Source organism: Alligator mississippiensis, chromosome 1, assembly GCF_030867095.1.
Source record: "Alligator mississippiensis isolate rAllMis1 chromosome 1, rAllMis1, whole genome shotgun sequence".
Lineage (NCBI taxonomy): Eukaryota > Metazoa > Chordata > Crocodylia > Alligatoridae > Alligator > Alligator mississippiensis.
The window spans coordinates 347873650-347891156 of NC_081824.1; the positions used below are offsets into that span (position 1 = coordinate 347873650).

Consider the following 17507-nt stretch of genomic DNA (forward strand, 5'->3'; position numbering starts at 1 on the left):
TAAAAAGCAATGAAAAGGGAATCCATAGGTATGTCAAAAGTAAGAGGAAGATGAGAGATTCTATAGGTCCCTTATCTAAATGCAGAGTGTAGTCTAGTCACAGTTGATGCAGAGAAGACAAGTATTTAATGCCTTTTTTTTTTTTACTTTTGTTTTCACAGTGACATAGGGAAGAAAAACACCCTAGAGTAATGGCATACCAGATTAGGGTTTACTTGGAGAAGGCAGATGATTTCAAGTCTTCAAGAGTAGCTGATCATCCATCTCATGCTTCCCCCCCCCCCCCCCTTTTTTAATTGTGAGATAAAATGGAGTTTGAACTCTTCAGCTTTTACAGTCTTTTCTGTCTCCTACAAATAGATGCTTGGTTTGCTTGCAAGGAACTAGACAGGGATATTCTGCTGGCTTTTGTTTCCTCGGGTGCAGGGAGACGCTAATAAAAAAAAAAATAAATAAATAAAAAATTAGAGTGGCCCTCTGTCCTGACTTCCTGTCCCCAGTGATCAATTGTAGGGTGCATATGTCTCCCCTTTGCCACCATAAAAATGTTTATGGTGGCACAAGTTGTGAGCAAAGAGATGTTCTGGTTCTTTGTTGCGCTCCAAGTACCCCCAAAAAGTTGCTGCAACAAAGGTAGTCACAGTTTTGTGATGCCTTAAATGGGAGGGTGTTTGTTTTCTTATTGTATGCCACAGGAATCTCATTGCAGGGGATTTCTGTACCCCGAGTTGGGGCAGCCTCTAGGATGAGCACCTGAGTAGGGCAGCTTGATATGTGCTGTAGGGCTCCCCTGCATGGGATAACTTGGTCATTTAGTTTTGGGATTAGGATACTGAAATAATTCAAAAATATATAAATTGTTTGACTAAAACTTCTTTAGGTTAGGTCTGTAATTGAAAGAGCAGCCTTTTTAGACCCATGTGAAGCAGATGAGTGCCCCACCCAGGCTGGTATCCCTCAGGATTGGTTCCTTGAAGCCTCAGGACTGGCAGTGGCCCAAGCAGCATCTGTAGATGCCAGTGAAGCAGATCAGCAGTGCCAGGACACAGATGTCCAAAGCTGACATCTGTTTGTAGCTTTAGAAACTCTAGAACTTTGACTTTGTCTTCAGCTTTTTGACCTGAAAGAAAAGGTTTATTCAGTTGTATGGTTTTTAAATTTTGCTTACTTCACCATAAGCACCCCCAGCCAAGGCCACCTTGGAGCTTTGCTGTTCACTTCAGTCCAGTCAAATTTGAATTAGATCACTATTAGTAAACATCAACTTGCAAAATTTCAGTGTAAGCCAGCAATTTAGTTTTTCCTACATTGTTAACACTATAGCTATGTAACAACTATAGGGATTAAAAAGAAAAAAAAGTCACACTGTTTTCAAGAAAGCTGGCAAGGTTTTATCTGTGTGTTGAGGACTGAAGACCTTATGTGACTGGTTTATGGAAAATTCAGTGTAGTAACCCTATAAAATGTGTGGGCAAAATCTAACAGAACAAAACCTGTCACTTAGTTCATCTGTCAGCAAAATAAAAATAGTCATAATTTTAGTTATTTTCATCATCTCCTCTTCTCTGTTAATCTAACCAAGCAGTTATAGCCATGGTTATTTATTCCAGAACTGGATTTTCAATCTGACAGCATATATTGTGAAATCTATCTCTTGGTGGAGAAAAGTGTTTAAAGTGAATCAGTAAAGGCCTATATATATATCCCAAAAGCTTCTTCATGTGGCACCGTAAATGCTAAATAAAGTACTCTGATGCGCTAAACCCATGGTGAAGTCATCTGGTGTATTGATCCTTTATCAGAATCTATTTTACTAATAATCCTGACATTCTGGAATAGGTTTCTTCTGTTTTCCTTGCTACAGAAGCCTACACTAGTGGAATTCTAGCCATTTTTCTTGATTTTGGGGGTTCGTAGGGAGGACTGTAACTCCCCTGTCTCTGTCACTTATTTTACAAAGGAAATGAGTTTAAGTGGGTAGACTTTTAAAAAGCATATTTGAAAAGCCCCAAGTGATGGAGCTTGTCCCCTTTTGCCATACTACTAGGGATGCAAGGGAAGAACCGTCTTACCTGACTTAAGGATAGCAATTTTTTAAATGTATAGAAGAGGAGGCTGAGAAGCTAATGGTCACAGTGCACTGCATTAATTTTGTTAAAAAGTGGTTGATATCACTAGTGCTTGACAGAGTGGCCTACAAGTTTTCTGGTAAAATTTTTCACGTCACAACTTGGCTCTTATTTAGTGTGGTCATTTGTAGAACAACTATGCAATTGTTTCTTGTTTAAGCAAACTCTATAACTAGGAGTAGCAGGAGAGTTGCAGACCAGGATTTGATATACGTTGGGGAGCGGTCTATGAAGAAGCTTATACAGTGCCAGTGCTTATTATGTCTTGTTCAGGAAATGGAATGATTCTTAAATGTACTTGAAATATTGCTAGTTTCAACTTTACTGGTGAATGGTAAGCAGTACAGTCAGAGTCTGATTTCCCAACAATAATTGATGTGTTATCTTCCATATACATTTCCTTGTCCTGTGCTAAAAGAATAGATTCTAAGATACTGATGGACCTACATGTAAAGGCAGAATAGGCTTTTACTATGAGTTCTTTGATTCTTTCAGTTTTTAATCAGGACTTCAGCATTTGCTATAGAATTTTTTAAAAGGAAGCAGTTAAATAGATTTTGTAGAATGTACAGAACATAGATTTTCAAACTTGTTTCTTCAGAGTGTTATGCAGTGTAGATATTTTGATGATCTTTCTGTCTTAATATAAAAAATAAACATAAAGAATGTAAATCTTTTAAATTGTAAATTTGCTCCCTGAAGCTTGTAATTTAAAGGAGAAGACTGTCAGCTTTTAAAGACAGCAGTCAGTGAATAGATTCCTTCTTCCTCTCTCATATGCTCATTTGCCTGAGACAGTAAAGATACATTGTATAGTTAACTTCATAGAACTTACATTTCAATATGAAGAGGAAATACGTAGGAGATGTTAGTGTCTTGAGTAAACTTTGTATTAAAAACAAGAAAACAAGTAAAAATATGCCCAGCCCTTTTTCTTTCCACTAGTCAAATTGCAGGCTTTCATTTAACCTCCTGACTGGCTACTGTTTGTCTGTCTATAAATTTTAGGGATGTTGGTTATGCTTGTTATAAGTGAGTGAATAACTATTGTGTCTAGATATTAGATGCTAAAATAGTTAAATAATTTGAAATGTATGGCTAATGTTTCAGTCATCTTGAAGGTTTTAAGAACACCAGACTAGGTAGAGGCATTTGGTATAGTTCATTTTAGTGTGTTGCAAAAGAAGATAATGTTTAATACAAGAAATAGTAAACTGATATAGTAATGAACTGACAAACTGTCAACATGATCATCACTACAGAAAATGTTTTTGGTAAAGTGATGCTTTTCAGTTGCTGCCTAGAAGGTGATTGGTAATATGTCAACTGTTGACATTGACCGTAGTTATCAGAGTCCCTTGAATTAATTATCCTTTGAGTGACATTTCCTGTACTGTGGAATATAGGTTTATGGGTAAGTTATTGTTCCTTTATACTAATGTGGGGCAAAGAGATTATTTTGGCTACTTCACATCAGAAAGATTAAACAGGAGATGCTTGAGAATTGGGGCAGCTTAGAGGTGGTGATTAAATAGGGAACCTGGGTTTTAGCAGGGATAGTAACACTTTTTGAGCCGTTACTTACTTGTTTTTTGCTATATTTTTGCAAGATGTATTTTCCTGTGTCATCACAAGATGCAGAAATATATATGTATAACTTTAAACATTTAATCTTACAGTATTTACCTTCTTACAGAGGGTGAAGGAGCCAGGCAGGGATGAATTTGAACCTGCAGTTCTCTCTCCACATCTCCAGGCACTCTTCAAAAGAACTTGTGGCTCTCTGGTTTAGAATCACTGGCTTAGATCTGGGAATTGCAGTCAGATCAGAAAAAGCACTAAAATTCCTAAAGTTCATCTTGTAAACTAAGTACAAGAGGGCAAACCTCACCCAACTCTTTAGACCTCTGACTGACTGTAGGCACTTAACTTGCTAGTGAAATTTCTTAGGTAACTAAATTGTGTTATTAAATACAGTGTCTTAGTTGAGTTTAGCAGTGTGATGCCTAAACCAGATTAGGATTCATAAACTGGGTGTTGCTGAGCCTAATTCCCTTAGTAGATATGCTCTAATATACACTAAGCACAGTGTAGTACACTGTGAATTAAGCCAGAGCGTAGAAGACCTAGTGTCAGTCCCTGTATTTTCTGTAATGGCCTTGTGGACAGAGCACTTACTAAGGAAATGGAAAGCCCTGGTTTCTATGCCTTCCCTAGAGAACTTAAACCTTACGTTTTCCAGGAGAGTGCTATAATCCCAGGTTAGAAGCAGGTCTAGAATTGGGCCATCTCCAGCTCTCCACTTGAACCCAGGGCACCACTTTTGTAGTATTTATTCCTTTTAGGGTTGGGAATCTGGTCAGTTGACCAGTCAAATGGTGTCTGTTGACCAGTCAAATGGCGTCATTTGACCCAGCTAGTCTTTGACTGTAGTCATTATCTTTCTAATATTCTGTGACATCAAGAATACCCTCATGTGGGTTGTGCCCAACTTTTTTATTATACCATAGTGTCACCTGTTAGCAAGGGCAGGAAGACTGCATGCCTTGTCCCTCAGTCCTGCAGAAGTCAATCACTGGCTATCTGCTGTGATTGCAGGGATCTCCAAATGCAAACAACAAAATGCTTAAGAGTTGGCCTGTGACCTACTTAGAATACCTGTATTTTAAAAACTGACTATCTTGTATAGTTGCTGTGTGCCTTCTTGTTTTTAATTTCTTTAATTTTGTAACTGTTTGGGCTGACCCTGGGATTTTGGGATAAAAGCCAAGGACAAGAAGAACCGTTCAGTCTTGAATATCATTCAGATTTATAGTTACCTAAAATTGATGGATTTAAGAATTCATTACAATTTATTTTAAAATTTGATTTGTTTCACAATAAGCTGCTGTATTTATGTGAATCCAAGTGACTTCACATTTAAGATGTAAAATTGTAAATATGTTATAATTTTCCATGTATAGAATCTAATTTATGGAATGTTGTCTTAAATTTGTCCCCCCACTGCTGTGGCAGAGAAGTCAGGAGCATAGGGCAGGGGACCAGACTTCTGTCCCTTGCCCCCTCTATCCCTTGTAGCCCTCCCTGCTTCTTGCTCCCTACCCCTCTCCTCCCTGCATCCTGTGCCTGACCCTTATTCCCTCCCTCACCTCATCTACTGCTTACCTTTTGCTGTAGCTTTGCTCTGGCTACAGGCCAGTCAGTAGAAGAGGCATCTGACTTACCTGATGCAAGCTCAGCCCAGCTGGGGAAAAGTGATGGCAATTTCTGGCTGGGTTGAGTTAGGCCTAGAGGGACTAGAGTGGAAGCAGAAGGTAAAGAGGAAGGGAGCGACTGTGGGTGGGGGAGGCTGTGCAGTCTCCCCCATGCTCTATCCAAGCAACCCATAAGGTTCTTCCCCATTTCCCCCTTTCCAACCAACACCCTGTGATCTCCCCTGCCTGTGAGCCCCTTGCACCACCAAATGAGCCATTCCAGCCCAGTGCAGGCAACAGCTAATCTCTGACTTCTATCCAGAGCTTGGGGCCAATGCCAGAGTTGAACTCCTGCCTATCCTAGTCAGTACTCAGATCCAAGATGGTGCTTTTTCTCCCTGTGCTGATTGGGTTTAGGGGCGTGTCTTGGATTTAAATAAACATGGTAACTTTGAGAATTTTTTAGTTTTTTTGTAGTTAGCGTAAGAATCTATCCTGCTGGAGGTTTGAAGTCTCTCATTTCATTTCTCTAATAACAATGTTTAAAAAATATGACTACTATTTGATGATATTTGACCAGTCTGTTGACCAGCTATTTCTAATTCTTTTCTATAATGTTCTTTGTAATAACACTTTTTAAAACTAATAAATAGCATGAAAGAGCATGGTGTTGTAGCTTAATGATGAGGCTACTGACTTGGGAGGTGGAAAGTCCTAGCTTCCAGTCCATGGAGCTGTAGTTTGGAGATAGCTGACAACTTTTAAATGCAAAATTTATAAGCAAAGACAATTCTGGGATCAGGAACAGGTACCCAAAACCCTTCTCTTCTGTATAAATTCTGTAATCTCTGGGCTACAGAGCATCTTCTCTTGCATAATCTTTCACTAGCTGCACTATTTTCTAAGACAATGGCACAGTTTGGACAGAAGGGGTAGAAGGTAAACAAGAATGAGTTGATAAAGGATAACTTTATCATTTAAAATCATTTATTTGTTTGACATCTCAGAATATCACTTCGCAGTTCTGTCAACCAACTAGTACACTGATTCTCAACCAGGGTGTCTTTTAAGGGCACCACACAATGTTAGCACTCTTAAGTGCGCAAATAGGATTCACATGCTAATAAACCTAGAGATTTCAGCAAGGAATCCAAGTGTCAAAACTATTTTGACCTGTTGTGGTCTTTCTGAATTTTTTGTAACAGGAGAATTGTCCTGGTATTTTCCTGTAGTCAGAAAAAAACAAACGAAACCTAGGTGCTGGCATTTTGCAAGGGTACCTCAAGTCTAAAAAGGTTGAGAACTGTTAAGTTAAAGGAAAGAACTCCCAATCTTGCTGTTGAACCTACCTATTTAAGCTACTTATGTCAGTGTGGAAACAGATAACCTGCGTTTCCTTCCTGGTAATGCAGTGAATTATTAAATGAGCTGATATACCTATTGTAATTGAATTCTTCATGAGCATGAGTGAATAATTTGAGGCAGTTTAGAAAAACGCATTGCAAATACAGATGATGGACAGCATCAGGATAAGCAAAAGTGAATGCATCTTACATGTGTGCTTTGCTGTGGAGTTGACTAATTAGCTCCCCAATAAAGTGTTATTGTGCGCTGGTATTTCAGTGCAGTAAATTAACTTTGCTGCAAGATAGTACTGTTAGATACAGTCAGTTTCACCTTAATTTTCATGACTAACAATTATATCACAAAAAGCTCCTGAAACATTTCTCCCTTTCCCCTTCCCCTTTTGCCTCCCCCTTTCTCCTTCACCTCCTCTTCCCCCTCTGTTCCTTTTTGTTCGATAATAAAGTGGTCTAGATATTTCTTTGGATTTGTTTTAGCATTTGTAAGTGATGAAACTAATATATCTGCATTGAGTCAACTGTCAGGCATCTGTGAGGTCAAGAATGTAATTAAATATGGTACATTCCTTTCTAAAATTACAGTCCTTTCTAAAATATTGCTTTAAGTTATTTATTCAGGTATAATCAACACTGCTTATTATATAGCAGTCTAAATGTGGAAAGTAGATGCATACTATTATAAACATGAAAATGCAGTAATTGTCCTTTTGTCAAATCCTTTTGTCAAATCTGGTCATCTTTTTTATTGTGTTGTATTTTTGCAACAGATTGCCTGTAACAGCATGTTACTTTTATGATTTAGATGGCAAAGAAGTTATCTCAATCTCTCTCCTAAATGCATCTCTTCTTGGTGAATGTAACAATTTGTACTTGCTACTGTTTGCCATTACCAAGGCTAACTAATAGTAGATTGACTTAATTTTTGCCACATAGTAAGCTTCTCTTATGAGCTTGCCTAGATAAAGATCCTTTGCTAAATTTAGTGGTAAAATTGAAATATATATGTACCTTTGCTATTTCAGATACTTCCTGTGAACCTACCTTTGCTGAGAGTTTTGCCTCCTACTGCCTGGATCTGTGCCAGAGGCAAGTGATTTTTATAACTAAAGTTTGATAGGGCATTTATTGGAAGAGTGTTTTGTTTCTTTGCCTGCTTTGGGTATTGCAGTGCTTTTAATTATTTTTAAACTGCTACAATGAATGTTAGGTACCAAGCTTTTTCCTCCCCTGATTTGAGCCAAATAAATTTTAGTTCTCATTTTCTAAATAGACAAGATCAGATTTAAAGAATTGGATGTTGATATTGTTATTGTTGTCATTGTTGTTGGCTTTTAACCAGTATTCCCTGTTGTTCTGAGTTAGGATTTTTTTTACAGTGCTTAGAGGGAAAATAAAATCAGCTGTTTTTAACAGTGTTCAGCATTGATTTTTTTAAAAATTTGTCTTCCTAAAAAAATAGGAAAACAAGCAGTATTCTACCTAAATCAGTGTTGTATATCACATGGATGCCTTTTTTTCACAAGGTGGAAAAAGTGTAGGTAATACTTTTTCGAGTGTATTTTTGGGACAGTTTGAAGAAATTAATTTGGTTGTTAATTTGGTTGTTTGGTCGGTATACAAAAGAATCTTGCTAACTCCTATTGTGTTAATTCACACACCCTACCATTTACACATAGTCACTGCAGACTGCCCCCATGGGAGAGCTGTGATTTATTTGTAATGGTTTTCTCGTATTAAAAAAAATCGTAAATTCTCTGATTAAAACCCCCCAAATCCACGATTAAAACAAAACACCACTATCTATATCTGTGGATCAACTGAACACAATGTTTTATTGATATTTACAATTTTAAAGCACCTTGGAAGCCTACCAGTGCCATAATCACCTGGCCCTGCTGGTGTCCCTCAGCTCATGGCCCTGCTGGAGGGGCCTCAGCTGCCAGGGCTACAGGGCCAGGGGGACCTGGGTTTGCAGTCTCCTTCCCTGTAGCAGTGCCTGAACCCCGGGTGCCACCTTTTGGGAGGCAGCAGCTGCTGCAGCATAGCAGAGTGTGGATCCTGGATTCCCTTCCACCACGGGCAGCACGGCTAGAGTGGAGGCCATGGCGGGGCAGGTACAGGCTGCTGTTGCAAGCTTGGGTAGGGGCGGCAGCTCCCCACCACCACATGCACTCCTGAGGGGTCAGAGGGGGGAGCAGTCCTGGGGGTTAGGACCAGTGTACCCCAGATGTGTGTGCGGGGTGAGTGCGGGCAATCCACTGTGGCCTCAGGCTCCCCACCCTGATGCCTTCCCCTGATGCCTCTGCAGCCCAGTGGGTGGGACCCTGTGCAGCCGGGCAGAGTGGGGCCAGGTGGGGAAGCTCCTTGCTTCTACAAGCTCCATGCTGCCCTGGTGATTTCACCCTCTGCCTGCCCTGACAGCAGTGAGGCTCACAACCTTGCGCTGCTGCCTCCACTGTTGCCAGGTGGGCAGGGGATGCTTTGCCAGAGTGATGAAGGGCTTGCAGCAGCAAGCAGCTTTCCCCACCTGGCCCTGCTCTGCCCTGCCATACCAGGTCCTGCCCATTGGGCTGTGGAGGACCCAGAGGAAGGCAGCTGAGCAGGGAGCCCAAGCCCGCAGTAGGCAGCCTGCACCTGCCCCCACCCTGTGTACAGAGCTGGGGGGGGTACACACAGATCTGGGGGAAGGGTATGCCCCCAGGAGTGCGCAAAGTGGCAAGGAGCAGACCCCACTGCCCCACTTCCCAGATGAGCTGCCCAGGTCCCATCCTGGGTCCCAATCCCACTCCTCATCCAGCTGGGCAGAAGTCTCAGCCCTCCCTCCCTCTATAGGGGTCTCAATCTCCACTTCCCCTGCCACCAAACTTACCGACAGGAGCTGCTCTCCTGGTGGCCACATGCATATACATGCACGTGGCACCCCCTGCCTGACCGCCTTCCTCCTGCTCCCCGTAGCCCCTTGCAGGCTGGAATTCTGCCAGCCTGCAGAGAGCTCTTCGCAAAAGTGCAAAATTTGCATGTTTCTCTGTTTTAAAATGAGAAATTCACATTTTTCTTGGGTGAAGGGGGAAATCTGTGTTTTTCTGTAGGAAACAGAATTTTGAACTTGATCAGAGTTCTATTTGTGGCTCTTCTATATGCATCTAATAACAGTGAGGAGAAACCAGTAAATCATTTATTTATTTATTTATTTATTTATTTAGTTTCACTTTATATAATTAATGTTTACCCTTTGAAAAAGGATGTTGTAAGACTTGATCAAAATTTATAAAATATTTGAAATCATCAGATGGATGTTCTGTCAAGAGCCTTTCTTATCAGTGATGGAAATTAAACTTCACTTGTTTAAAAAAAAATGCATTTATCTACTTAATGATGAATTAGTCTTAGTTTTTTGATGAGCGTTTGTTCCCACAAAGATCTTTCTTTGTGGCACCTTTTGGGAAGCTGACATGAGTACCTGAAATTGGCCTGTGTTTGCTCTTTATTCTAATCTAAAGGACTCATTTAAAACCCTGACCTCTCATGAGATCAGAATCTAGCAGTGAAATGTTTTGTACATAACAGTCTAATAATAGGTTGACTTACCTGTTGCATTTGCTTTAGCAGTTTATATGCAGTAGGGTACCCTGATTCATTGATGTGCATTTTCTTTTTTTTTTTTTGTCACTTATAACATTATTTTTAATACTATCTTCTCATTACACAGAAGCTAAAAGCTTTATGAAAAGTTTTTTATATATACAACACTGATAAAAGAAAAGTAAGGGTTGCTTCTAAGTGACAAGTTACATGCTTATAATTAGCCTTGTATTTTGCTGAGTGGATGCAGAGTTTGTACTTGATTTTGTTTGTTTGCTTGATTTTTACTGGGAATCTAAATTTGAATTAATTTTGTGGTTCATATAGTTTTATTTTTTGTAGCTACACATGGCTTATTCCTTAGTGTTCTTTAGCTACTGAATGTAGAGACTGCATATTTTAGAACATCTAATTTCATATTTAAGATAGTTGTTCAAAATGTGGTTGCAAGTTAAATATAACCATGGTCAGCCTTATTTGCTGCATTAAATTTTGGTAAGCCATGTTAAATGATGTGATGGCTTTTTTCATAATTTCATAGACATTGGAGTAGAAGGGACCTCATAAGATCTGACTTTATTACTTTATTTCAGTGAAAACAGTACAAATTAAATTGTAGCTGCTATATAATACTATACTTCCTTGTCTCTTTTAGTAGAATGTTGTGCAGAACTCCAGTGGGGTGTATTCAACTTAATAGGGGGTCAGTGCTGAGCACTCTGGTCCATATCCAACAAGGAATTTAATTAAGTTTTAAGCAAGGGAGTAAACTCATTAAAATCAATGCTTGAATGCTTTACTTGCGTCACAACCAGAGTGCCTAATGGCTTGTAGAATCGAGTCCTATAGGAAGAAAATGATTGGTCGCAGAGCAAATACTGTATTTTCTCATGAACAGTGCACTTTGGAATAAGGTACACATTGTTTTGAAAGGCAGAATAAAGAAAAAAATCTTTCCTTGTAGCATGTAACTGAGATGCAGCAGCTAGGACAGGGAGCCTGCTCTCTATTTTGCTCCCTGTGGATTGCTAAATATTTTACCTGTACAGAAACCATTCTTACCATATTTCTCACATATAATGCACACTTCAGTTTACAATATCTGTTTTAAAAGGTGTGCGTGATTATATAAGAAGTAGGGGTGCATTGATAAAGATTTTTCTTGACTGATACCGATAGCTGATTGTTCACCAGGCATATCAGCCAATATTGATCCAATAACTGATTTACAGGAATGCAGCTGGATAGTGTGGAGAGCTATGTCCTGCAGGTAAGTCTGTGGAGGGGAAGGGCATGAGGGAGCAGATCGAGGCCCCCACAATGAGGGAAGGAATGGGGCGGGGTCAGGGGCTGGGGCAGGGCAGTGAATGGGACTCCAGGGCCAGGACGAGGAGCAGGACAGAGCTGTGGGTGGCTTGTCCAGGGGATCAGCATCCCAGCACTTAAATCTGGAGGTGGGGACACTTAAAGTTAAGTTCATCGAATGACCTTCAGTTCAAGCACTGCCGCCACCATTTTTAAGTGCCGGGATGTTTTTAACTAGAGTGGAGCTGAGCGGGTTGAGGGTGGAGGCAAACTGCCCATTGTGGGCTTGGGACAAAGGCAATAGGGCAAAGAGCCTCTGCCTTCACCCCACTTGGCTCCACTCTGGTTAAAAGCGTTCTGGTGCTTTAAAATGGTGGCCTCAGTGCTTCAACTAAAGCTTATTCGATGAGCTGTAGTTCAAGCACCCCTGCTGCCACTTCTAAGGCCTGGGACGCTGATCCCCTGGATGAGCTGCTTGCGGCTCCATCCCACTCTCCGCCCCATCCCCTGACCCTGCCCCGCTCCCTCCCTCATTGTGGGGGCCTCAGTCTGCCCTCTTCCCCTCCACAGACTTACCTGCAGGGTGCTGTTCTCCACGCTGCCCAGCTGCTTTCTTGGCCAGTGCATGCATGCGACTGTGGGCATACATGTGGTGTCTGGGGAAATTTTGCTGTGAACAAGTGCAAAGTAATGCACATTTGCGGGGGGAGGGGGGAATAATCTCAACTATGTGAACACAGTGCTGGGTCCTGAACTAGCTGTTAATACTCAGGAAAGAGACCTGGGATTTGGCATGTATAGTTCTCTAAAGGCATCAGCTGACTGGAGCTGTGGCCTGAAAAGCCAATAAAATGTTGAACATCATTAAGAATGGAATTAAAAACAAAATGGAAAACATTCTCATGCCACTGTACAAATTCACAGTGCATCCACATCTTGATAGGTCCATTTAATAGTGACTAAACAATACGGTTAGGGATGCATCCTGTAAATTAATCCCTAAATTAATTATAGTAAATGGCAGGGAGGGTATGGTAAGGGATAGATCACTCTAGATCTCCTTTATCTATACTGTCTTGCTCTAAAGAATCTACTATGACCACTGTTGGGAGACTGAATACTGGACTTAGAGGGGCCATGGTCTGCCCACTGTGGCACTACTTAAGTTCTTATGTTCTTAAAGTACTTGTAGTAATATTAATTTATATGCAGTATGTGTGTAATACATGATACTACTTACTTGTTGGTTAACACTTAAAGAAAAATGAGTATACTGGTATAGTAAGTATTATAAAACATCTTTTAAAGTAGCTGCTTCCATATAACTCTTACATACAGCACGTACTAATTTAGGTCATTCAATGATATACATGTGTACAGTGTATACAAAAGGGAGATAAAGTTAGCAAAATTAATGTAGACAGGTACAAATTAAAACTGTTTGGTCTTTGAATACTTAGCGGGCTTATCAAAGTGAGGTCACGTTGGGCCATGATAAGGTATATTCAACAATTGTGATTTTGCTGTTGTGTATGGTTCAGTCAGTAAAAGTGCAGACATTCCTGGAAACAGGTTTTTTATATAGAGTTAAGACCTTAAAGAAAAAATACTAAGTATTCTTGTAATCTGTGCACTTTGCTATAATATGAAGTTATGAGTATTTAAGAAGTTAAGGTGTATGCACTGAAGAAACCGGGGCACCTCTTTCTAAAGGAAACCTTCAGATAATTACATTAGACATGAAGATTATTACTGTGTATACCTACAGTCCTTTAACATGGTTCTCAGTTTATTTAGATTTAAACATGTACATTTTGATACATCTTTATTGGACTTCAGTTTATTGGGAGAAGTTACAAAATAGTGTGCACTCAATCCATTGCTGGTAACAGACTTTATAGACCATGGATAGACCCGCTGTGGCATGGTCAGCCTCTCTGTCGCATGTGGCAGATCTGAGAGTGGGCTGGCAGCACAGTGGTGGATAGAGTAGGAGCAGAAAGCAGAACATCAGACTTCCCAGGGGGGAGGAGCATTTGGGGAGGGCATGGGGCTTAATTTGTGGCATGCCTTGCCAAAAAATTGGCCCCCACTGTTTAAATAATTGTTTTAGATAATAGAAGGGTAGTGCCTAATTGACACTTACAGAGGTAGCTTGGTACCATGTTGCTCCTGTGTTTTCTTTATCGGCCCACTTACCATTTTAAACTTTTTTTTCTTTTTCCAACAATTAGAATTTACTAGGGGGGAAATGAGTCTTTTTTGAGTGGCATCAATGTATCACTTGTTCATCGGGTTTAGGTTGTAGCTGTGTTGGTCTAAGGATATAGGCAGACAAGGTTCCTTGGGTGAATTTGATATCTTTTATTAGACCAACCCAAATGGTTGGAGAATAGTTATTAAGCAAGCTTTCGGGTTCAAAAACCCTTCCTCAGGCTAAGGACGCTGCAGCAGTTGCTGTGTGCTCTTCCTGGATGGAATGAAAAGTAAACAAGCCAGGGGCTGGGCTGGGCTGGGCTGGGGAGTCATTTCATCTGCTTGTAACATTTGGTTAGTCCTCATTCAGTTAGTTTTTGCACACATTGTAGAAGCATAACATTTCCTGTCATTCTTTATCAGAACTTATTCTAGAAGTGTAGAACTTAATAGCTATTGGAAATTGATTCAGAGCCTTTCCATTATAGATGACCATTTCAAATGCAGCTCAGATCTGTACTGACACACAGTATCCTATGTGATTGGTAAGAAGTCTGTGATGCACATGGTGATTTCAATTCAAGTTGTTAATGTATTCTAAACTGAAAGAGGTAGAAGTATATGGCCATGTTTTCCCTGGTGAGTATTTTGTAGTTTAGTAGGACTGTATGCATTGTACTTCTTTCTAGTTCTGAGATGCACAGAAATGGAGTGCTTGATGGGGTAAGGAATGTGTCAGAGTACTTAAGCATGTAATTAACTTTATCCTTAAAAGAGAAGTCGAATGTTTTTCAGGATTTTGGGAGGGAAGGGGATGTCGCAGTGCTCAGCATTCTGGAGAGGCAGACTTAAATGACTTAAACAAGTTACATGGGACCCCATGGTGGATCTGGGAGTTGAATCCAGATATCTTAACTCACTTAATGTGAAAAGGGAGAATGATCTTGAAGTTAAGGAACTACAGTTCTTTGGGTTTAATTCACAGAGTTTCTACAGACTGACAGAATCTACTATGGGTACTTTTGGAAGACAGGATGCTGGACTTAGATGGGCCATGTAGTCTGATCCACTATGGCACTATTTATGTTCTTGTGTTCTTAAAGTACTTGTAGTAATATTGATTTATATGTAGTATGTCTGTAATATGTGATAGTTCTTAATTTTTGGTTAATACTTAAAATGTGTGTACTAGTATATTAAATATCATAAAAAGTCTTTTGAAGTAGGTGCTTTCATACAACTCTTACAGCATATGCTGACTAGGTCATTGATATACATGTGTGGTATACATGTGCAACTTCCTGTGTGATTCTGGGCAGGTTATGTTGTCTGGGCATTGATTCTTTCATCTCTTTGTATAATTAAAATAACATTTCTCCATGCTTTTGTGCATCTCTTCTTCAAATTGTAATCTCTTCAGTATAATAGCATTTATATTGTTTATTGTAATTGGGATCTAATTTTGAATGGTGTTTCTGTGATGCAAATAAATAATGATAAATGGCTTGCTTACTTGATTAATAACGATGATCTAATGTGCCAAACTGTAACGATTCTCCTTTTTTTAAGGTGGCAATAGAAGCCACTAGTTGGAACAACCCAGCATTAAACTAGTCCCTTTTTGCCAGGGGTGCTTAATCCCCAGTTTGCGGGCCAGATGTGGCCCCTGGCACCTTGTCATCTGGTCCACAGGGCTCTCCATGGTTCTATGGGTAGTCTTGTGGACTGTGGCCCTGTATGCTAGATTCAGGGTGCAGGGCAGCACGTAGGGCCAGGTGGAGGCCCTGGAGCCAAGTCCTAGTATGCAGGTCAAAAGTTGAGCACCAATACCCTTTACAGCATGCAGCTTCCAAGAAGGGATGTAACTTATAAAGAAAAAAAAAAAAGTCCTGTTTCACCTCCTCTAATTATACTGGTTAAATGGTTAATCGATAACACAGCAGCTCCAATGCAGCTGCTGTGGAAGCCACTCCCTGCACTCTGACAGGGGCAGGAAGGGGAGGAGGCTATGGCATACAGACCATGTGAAGCCATGGGCTGGGGGCACCTGTGAACAAGCAGCTAATTGCTTAATTAGAGAACCATTAGGCCACCTGCTTTTTCTTTTTCTCTTTAACCTCCTAGACTATGAATACTATTCCCCCCCCTTCACCTTCCAGTTCTCCTTGCTCCTCCCTCTCTCCCATCCTGCTGCCTTCTGGTTCCTGCTGGGGCATTGCACAGCTTCCCTTCCCTGCCAGGCTATGCCCCACACTAAACAATAACAAGTAATATAACTGGTTATTTCTGGGTTTATTAACCTTTCACATTCCTACTTCCTAGCATGTTTTGTAATGCACTCATGTCGTTGCATAATTGTATCAATAGAAAGAAGGTCATACATATAGCTAGTGCCACCATAAGTTCTGATGTTTGTTGCCTCAGAGGTATTTTGTGATAACATCACCAAAACTTCAAGTACTGTTGGATTTTATGAAACAGAAAACATTTAAAGGTTACTTATTATACGCTGTCAGTGGGATTTCATTTTTAATAGCTTGGTTAAGTAAGGAATTTTTTTGCTGGTTATGGCAACAATGCTTGAATTGTGTTGGGAGGAGTATGACTATGGAAATGAGGCTGTTCTCTTAATTATTTTATTTAAACCAGTACACAGATGGACAATTTGTATGTGTATGTATCATATGTTCTATTTTGAATTTCCTAGCTTTAGAAGATAATTCTCAATCTAAATTTAAAACACCATGGGCTCCTTGCTCTCCTTCATTTTCACCCAGAAGCTGCCTTTGTATCATCCTCTCATGACCCTTTATATTAGGGACTTTCTGCAAATCCCTCCTCCATACCCAGGAGCTTAGTCTCTTCCTGTTTTTTCCCTCTGTTGTCCTGTCCCTCCACCCTCATACAGGGCTCTTTGTTTCCTATGCTTTGACCTACTCAAAAACAAGCAGAAGCACCTTTATTGCTTTGAGAGGATGCCATCTATAGTCTGTAATCTAACAGAAATGTCAGTTTTAAAAGGATGTTCAGATGGCTGTGGAAGCAAGGACCTAGAGTAGGAGAAGAAAGGGTTTAAAAAAAAAATAAAAAGGAAAATACTATCAATTCCAAAGTTATCATGTTACAGATGAAGAAATGCCAGAATCAAGTGTTAGATGTTATTTGTCCAGTGAGCATTCTTTCTGTAGCTTGGTCTTTAATAATCAGATTAAGTGTTGATTTTGTTACATTTAAGGCCACTTGAAGTTTATTCAGTGACAAGTTCTGTCATCCTTGGAGAAAGCTGGCTTGATGAGTCAGTTTATTTGAAAGAAAAGGTGGTTGATTTGTTTTAATAAGTGTGTGTACTGAGCTATTCAAATTTTATAGGACTTCCTTGAAACTAGTTTATAAATTTACTTGAGAGGCAAACAGTGGACACTTTAGTTAGCAACTCAAACATGAATATAATCCAAAGTTGTGGCATTCCTTACATTATAGTTCAGTGGCATGACAGTATACTGCAGAGTTCTGAAAAGGTGACATAATAAAAATGATGCCAGTGGGCTTTATAATAGATTGGAGTATAGTATTTCTTTATTTTTTCTTTAGTAGTAAAAAAAACCCAAGTTTTGGGCTCCAGTTATTGCAAGTAAAGTGTATACTTCAAAAGAAATCCATGTTGTAACCTACTTGCACACCTGGAAGCTAGAATAAACCTTTTGGTAATGATCTAATTGCTGACCCTTTTTCTGGGT

General features: G+C 40.0%; 1 protein-coding gene across 4 annotated transcripts in view; it reads left to right on the top strand.

Moving 5' to 3' along the window:
* NCK2 (NCK adaptor protein 2) overlaps positions 1 to 17507 on the top strand; it is a 125371-nt gene that overhangs the window by 35657 nt on the left and 72207 nt on the right. For 2 of the 4 annotated variants that reach the window (XM_014600474.3, XM_014600473.3), the window contains one exon: positions 7710 to 7773. The exons of the other annotated variants lie outside the window; for them this stretch is intronic. The gene's annotated coding sequence lies outside the window, so the exon portion shown is untranslated. The remainder of the gene's footprint in view (positions 1 to 7709; positions 7774 to 17507) is intronic. 4 annotated transcript variants of the gene reach the window in all.